The sequence below is a fragment of the Xenopus laevis genome, chromosome 5S (genome assembly GCF_017654675.1).
Source record: "Xenopus laevis strain J_2021 chromosome 5S, Xenopus_laevis_v10.1, whole genome shotgun sequence".
NCBI lineage: Eukaryota > Metazoa > Chordata > Amphibia > Anura > Pipidae > Xenopus > Xenopus laevis.
In genome coordinates, this window is record NC_054380.1 from 119,634,844 (window position 1) to 119,642,279 (window position 7,436).

Genomic DNA, 7,436 nt, shown 5'->3' on the forward strand with positions numbered 1-7,436 from the left:
TGGAAGCAAAAACTAGCGTATTGGGTTTATTTAATGTTTAAAGGATTTTCTAATAGACTAAGGGTAGAACTACACGGACAATTTCCGTGTGCTTCTGTTGGATCCGACGCTGGGCGACAAAACGCCAGCATCAAGTCGGATGCAACGGGAAACAAGGTAAGTAATACAAAAGTCGAATGGTGTCAGATCGTTCATCCGGCGCAACACGACTGTCCAATGCAAACGCTGCGTCTGCATCCGACAGTCGTGTCGCGTTGGACGAACGCTGCAACACCATCTGACTTTTGTATTACTTACCTTGTTACCTTTTTTTTCCCCCCGACAGAAGCGCACGGAAATGTCTGTTCTACGCTTAAGCTATGAAGATCCAAATTACGGAAAGATCTGTTATTCGGAGCATTCTGGATAACAGGTGATAGAAAGGTACAGGTACTTAAAGGATATGATCTGTTGATCATTGTGGAGTTCAGCACAAACTATGAAGAATTAATTGAATTATGGCTCACTGAACCATGGGCTATTCATTTTCCGGTATCAGCTTGTAAACATATCACAATCATTTGCTTGTCACCATCACACACTCTCTGGCTCATGTTGACCAATACCTTCCTTCATTGACCCTCAAAAACCCCAGATAATCACTGCCTTTCACAGTCTCTTACGTAACCTCATTTTGCTTTATAATACATGATCTTAGCCCTATACCTCAACCATCAAGACTGTGTGTTCATCGTTATTCATTCATTTAAGTGCATTTAAAATGATCTGCCAGGGACTATGGATAAAATATACATGGTTTTAAGTAAGCGGCAACGACACCAACGCACACTTCCTTTATAAGCTGCTTTCTGCTGTGTAATTCAGTTGCAATGCAATAGTGCTTCCTGCTTCATGCAACCACGAAGACCAGTATGTCCATCAATAAATGGCTCCCCGTGGAAAACTGCTCTTTGCAGCGATGTTCTATTAAGTGACAATGAATGGGTTAAAATGAACCGGCCAGTCATTGATCTGTCCTGTAAATGAGTCCTATGGGCCAGCTCCTTTTCAGTCCCATGATTCTGAGCCACTTGGCCAGAGAAAAGAAGGCATTTGTGAGTCCACTTGGTTTAGAACCAATGCATAGACTGTGATTGACCCCTCTCTGATGAATAAAATGCCTTAAAGGGGCTGTTCACCTTCCAACACTTTTTCCGTTCAGTTGGTTTCAGATAGTTCACCAGAAACAAAGACTTTTTCCAATTATTTTCTACTTTCTATATGTGACAGTTTTTCTAATATTGAAGTGTAAGTCTCATTTTTCACCTTTCTAAAGCAGCTCTGGGAGGGGGGTCACGAACCTTTAAACTGTTCTAAATGGATACATTTAGTTGATACATTTCTTATATTTGTCCCTGCTGAGCAGAATCCTTGAGTTTCAGTATAAGAGAAATAGAGCCAGGCAGTTGCAGATTAAAGGAGAAGGAACCCCTTTTAGCGCAAAACGCCTCCACCCTCCCCCCCATGGCCCTCCTACCCCCCTGGGCAAATGCCCCTAACTTGTTAGTCACCCCTCCATGCAGGTCCTCTCTTGCCGAGTTCACGGGCGCCACCTTCGTCCGATGGACTGAAGGTAGAGTCCTGCAGTGGGACGGGTACCCTGCATGTTGCTGGTAGATGTTCCGGGTGCGGGTATAGATGCGGGTCGACGGTTCTGCAGGTCGGGCCGTGGGTCTTCTCAATAGTGATTTTTGCTCCTTTTTTCTGAACACGTCTACTTCCGATGATGTCACTTCCAGTTTACAACAGCACTTCCTGTTTTACTCCTTTTTTCTGATCACAGCTACTTATGATGGTCACTTCCAGTTTACAATGACAGCACTTCCTGATTCTTGATGGTCAGCGGGTCACGGATAATGTACTTGAGGGTTGGGTAGCGGGTAAGAATGCGGGTTGCGAGGAACGGGTCGGGTACGGGTTCCAAAAAATGGACCCGCGCAGGACTCTGACTAGTTATCTACACATCCTTGAGTTTTATTACAGACAGCTGTTAGAATTGATACAATAGTTGCTAATATACCAGAGATGCTGCTGAGAAATGTATCAACTTAATGTTGCAAAATTGTAAGTTTAGAATATGCACTGGAATTACTGAGCAGCCAGTTTTAAAAAACAGAAACAGGAACATTAAACGGTAAACTTGGATATTGGAAAAACAGTAAAAAAAAATTAAAAATGGAAAGTAATCGATAAAAGTCTTCATTTCAAGAGAACAATCTGAAAACAACTAGACTGAAAAAGTGTTCGGAAGGTGAACAATCCCTTTAAAAGAACAGTAACACCAAATTTCAAATAATGAACATATAGGGGCATATTTATCAAGAGTCAAATTTCGAATTGAAAAAAAAACTTTGAAATTCGTATTCAAAAAGACCAACCGAAATTATGATCTAATAGGTCCGTTTTCAATCAAATAGGTCTGTATTCGGCCGAATTTAGCTCATCGATTCGAAATTTTCTCCCAAAAAAATGGTTTGATTTTTCAAAGTCCACCAATTGACACCAAGTGGGTTCTAGGAGGTCCCCCATAGGCTAAAACAGCAATTCGGCAGGTTTTAGATGACGAATGCTCAAAGTCGAATTTTAAAAGGGGCAGTACATGATGAATTTCGATATTCACATTTTTTGATTGTTTTTTTCAAATTCGAATAGATTTTTGACTATTCCCTAGCTCGAAATTCAATTTTATTTCATTCGAAAAATCACCTCGACCTTTGATAAATCTGCCCCATAATGTAGTGTTGTGCTGCCCTGGTAAAACTGGTGCAATTGCTTCAGAAACACTACTATAGATTATATAAATAGGCTGAACTGTAGAGACTGAACTGTAGAGACTGAACTGTAGATGCACAGCTGGGATACCAGGCAATAGACCTCCTCGCTGAGACTGCTGGGAAGTTACAGCACGTAACAGTTTGGAAGGAATGGAGTGTGACATTCCAGGTCTCCCCAGATATTCATGTGAATGCTACTCAGCTCTTCAGCAGGCCTCTCCTCCCTTTCCCACGACCCCTCCCTCCATAAAGCCCACCATAACTTCCTCTCACAACGCCCTGACGGCACAAAGCAGCTCACCTGAGAGAGACAGCGGATCAGGGTATGGAGGGCGCGCTCCCAGAGCCTGGCAACATGTGCCCCAGCACAGATATCAACCACACGCTCCTCACAGAGATTCTCACCGCCTCAAGCTTCCAGCTCTCCAGCCAGGCCACCTAGCTCCGCCCACCACGCCGGGTCACGCCCACGTACAAGGAACGCTGCTCTTTTTCCTTGCCACAACCCAAGCGTCGTCATACTTCCACCCTGCGGCCACACCCACTACAAAAAAATGTAGTGACGGCACGGCAAGCTTCCTTGCACCTCCGCGCATGCGCAACTCTCCTGCTGGGGCTTACTAGTGTATCGAATAATATACTGCACTGACTGCGGCGCTTTTAGTTTCATTCTTTAAATAACAAGGAAGGAATAAGAGCTGAGTGAGAAGCGCAAGCTGGAGAGACAGTACTTCAGTATTTGGTTATGTGATTTGGTCATTTGAGTTTTATATTCTTATTCTGACTGACGTCAGGAGAGACGTGCGCATGCGCAGAGCTTGCAACTGCCAGAGTCAGTGACGCCGGGTTTGGTTTCACTGTATGTCACTATTAGCAAAGCTCAGGGCAGGAAGCAGGGTTGCTGGGTTGGCAGTTTTCCAGTCAAGTTGGGCTGCAAATTTAAAGCCCAGGCAGGTTTTGAAAGTACAAACTAGCCAAGTACAGGTTTGGGCTACTTTTTGGGCCTTTGGCTGGTTTGTACTTTGGAAACCATAATGTTTTTCTTGCCATAATGTGCCAAGCCTGTGTCTCTCATTGCATGTTGGGTAATGTAGTTTTTGTTGACTGCAAAGTTTATTGTAAGACTACAATACCCAGCATGCAATGTGACTGACGTGTAGAAGTCAAGAGTTACTAGATTTTGGGCTCTGTACCCCAGTCTCCCGTGCCTCTTCAGCATTCTTACATTTTCCCAGTGTCATTCCTCAATTTCAGACAATTTTGGGGCTGGCCACCAAAATGTCTAGAGGTTGACCTGTTTTACCAATATTTCATGAAATGGTATCCGTATTAAGGCTTTATGGGGCCCCTATACCTCCTGGGCCCCCCTCTGTAGTTCCACCCCTGCTGACAGGCAAATCTGTCTCATTTTACTTCATGAAGAAGAAAGAAAAGAGGTTCTGCCTAAATATTCGGAAGGGGTCTTTTACAGTGAGAGCTGTGAAGATGTGGAATTCTCTCCCTGAATCAATTGTACAGGCTGATACATTAGATAGCTTTAAGAAGAGGTTGGATGGTGTTTAGCAAGTGAGGGAATACAGGGTTATGGGAGATAGCTCACAGTACAAGTTGATCCAGGGACTGGAGTCAGGAAGGAATTTTTTCCCCCTCTGAGGCAAATTGGAGAGGTTTCAATGGAGGGTTTTGCCTTCCTCTGGATCAACTGGCAGTTAGGCAGGTTATATACAAACTTAAAAGGTTGAACTTGATGGACATGTGTCTTTTTTTCAACCAAACTTACTATGTAAGGGACTGTGGCTGTGGGATAACAGGTATAGTAAGGAGAGATGGTGCCTATAGTAACAGTGGGATAATAGTCTCTGGGAAGGGAGTGTGACTGTGGGATAGCAGGTATAGTAGGGAGAGATGGTGCCTATAGTAACAGTGGGGTAATAGTCTCTGGGAAGGGACTGTGGGATAGCAGGTATAGTAGGGAGAGATGGTGCCTGTAGTAACAGTGGGATAATAGTCTCTGGGAAGGGAGTGTGACTGTGGGATAGCAGGTATAGTAGGGAGAGATGGTGTCTATAGTAACAGTGGGATAATAGTCTCTGGGAAGGGAGTGTGACTGTGGGATAGCAGGTATAGTAGGGAGAGATGGTGCCTATAGTAACAGTGGATAATAGTCTCTGGGAAGGGAGTGTGACTGTGGGATAGCAGGTATAGTAGGGAGAGATGGTGCCTATAGTAACAGTGGATAATAGTCTCTGGGAAGGGAGTGTGACTGTGGGATAGCAGGTATAGTAGGGAGAGATGGTGCCTATAGTAACAGTGGATAATAGTCTCTGGGAAGGGAGTGTGACTGTGGGATAGCAGGTATAGTAGGGAGAGATGGTGTCTATAGTAACAGTGGGATAAAAGTCTCTGGGAAGGGAGTGTGACTGTGGGATAGCAGGTATAGTACCTGGACCCACTGACCACCAAGAAGTGCTGTTGCTCTAAACCAGCAGTGACATCATCAGAAGTTGGCAGGGCAGAAAAAAAGCCATTAAAAATGTGTAAAGGAGAAAACTTCCTATAGAGAAGACCCACAGATCTTCCAACCCATAACTATACCCTCACCCTAATGTCAAACTTGCAGGTCACCTGTTTTTTTGCAGGTAACCCACAGGTACCAAACCTGCTGCAGGACTTTAGTGAACTAATTATTTACATACCAACACTGTGTACTGCAGTTCTTTTCTTTCCTGCCACAATCTGGGCCATGTGGGGAGGTCAGGGGGCAGCGCCCAGGTTTTCCAGCCAGGAAGCAGGTCTGGGTCAGTGGGGCCTTCGAGTTTTTTCCCAGTATCCTGCTGGCCCATTCTAGCCCTGGATACCAAAAACTAAATTGCACTTACAATGTTTATTTCAGAGTGGATGGATGATTAAGAGCTATTACTAATAATTTTAATCTGTATACTATATATATATATATATATATATATATATATATATATATATATATATATATATATATATATATATAGATATACACACAGTATATCACAAATGGTATAATTGCAAGCTTTCAAAATCCTGTTACCAATTAGCAGGGAAACACAATGTTAAGAGTCGCTTTTCAAAAGACAACTTGATCCTACAGTGTTTCAGCAATGGCATCCCATTCAATCAGTGTGTGAAAAAGCAATAAAAGAAACAATCGCGCATTAAAGCTTTTAATGATGTATAAATAGTAAAAACAGATGTCTACTCACAAAAAAAGACAAGTAGTAAAAATATCAAAGGAGAAGACGCTAACTGCTCCTGATGTCAGGCTTACCGGATAGTTTATGAAGCGATGGACCTCTTCTAGATCATAAGGACCCACAAGCGGCTCACACAACACAGAACCCACCCGGGGATGAGACAGGAGGAAGCCGTGAGTGGAGAGAAGCCAGTGAGGCTAGGCCGAAGCGAGGTACCAGGGATTTCAGAGAAGAGAATAGTCAAACCGGATCCGAAGTCAAATGGCAGGCAGCAATTCAGCAGGAACGAAGGATAAGCAGAAGTCTGGGCAGGCAGCAAGTCTCAGAAGTCAAAAACACATCAAGGTCATACACAGGAGTCAATCAGAAGTAGTTTAAATCTGTAAGCTAGGTCTCAGGACAAACCACGATAACCAGGCACAGTTAAAATACAAAAGTCAGTTTAAATACCTTTAAACTTGGCGCCAATTCTGCAGCATCAGAACGCCTGCGACGAGGAACCAGCGTGAACACGCTCTGCGCCGCAACGAGCCTGCTCCTGGATGCGCGCTGACGTGCACGCTTCTGCGCGCACACGTGACCCGACGCCCGTGACGTCAGGAACGCTGGACGGAGGCGCATCGATGGATCCGCTCGGTAAGTATTTCTTACATTGCCCCTACCGAGATGCGACCTCTGGACGCAGACAGTTGAAGGCTTGCCAGGATGAGTCTTATGAAACTGAGTCAAGAGTCTAGGAGCATGTATATTTGAAGAAGGTTCCCAAGAATTTTCCTCTGGACCATAGCCCTTCCACTTGATTAAATATTGTAGTCGTTTCCCTCTCCTACGAACATCCAGGATCTGGTTGATTATTGATTATTGATAATTGATTTGACGACAGATAGTAAAGGGCCCCAAAAACCGCTGACCCAACTTCTTACTGGGACAAGATAATTTGAGGTTAGCCGTGGATAGCCAGACTTGGTCCCCAACCTTGAATTCAGGATCTTTCCTTCGTTTGCGATCCGCATAAACCTTGAAGTTTTGTTGAGCTCTAGCCATTGTCTGTTGCAACAATTTGAAATTTTTTGTTAGAAAGGTGAGTCGGTCTTGGACTGCTGGATCGGGATCCCAAAAAATGCTGGAGCTGAAAAAATTGCCGGATTTAACCCATAATTAGCAAAAAACGGAGATTGTTTGGTCGAGGAGTGGCAAGAATTATTGTAAGCAAATTCTGCTAGAGGAAGTAAGCTTACCCAGTCATCCTGAAGATGAGAAGAGTAACATCTTAAGTATTGCTCAAGAGTTTGGTTTGTTCTTTCTGTTTGACCATTAGAGTGGGGGTGGAATGCAGAAGAGAGAGATACTTTAATCTGTAATGCTGCACAAAGAGTTTTCCAGAATTGTGAGGTAA

The 7,436-nt window shown here is 43.9% G+C and overlaps 1 protein-coding gene across 2 annotated transcripts in view; it reads right to left on the reverse strand.

Annotated features, from left to right (window-relative positions):
* Positions 1-6,134, reverse strand: part of nck1.S (NCK adaptor protein 1 S homeolog) — a 63,576-nt gene extending 57,442 nt beyond the window's left edge. The window contains exon 1 of one of the 2 annotated variants that reach the window (XM_041564069.1): positions 6,115-6,134. The gene's annotated coding sequence lies outside the window, so the exon portion shown is untranslated. 2 annotated transcript variants of the gene reach the window in all.
* Positions 6,135-7,436: the final 1,302 nt, after the last annotated feature.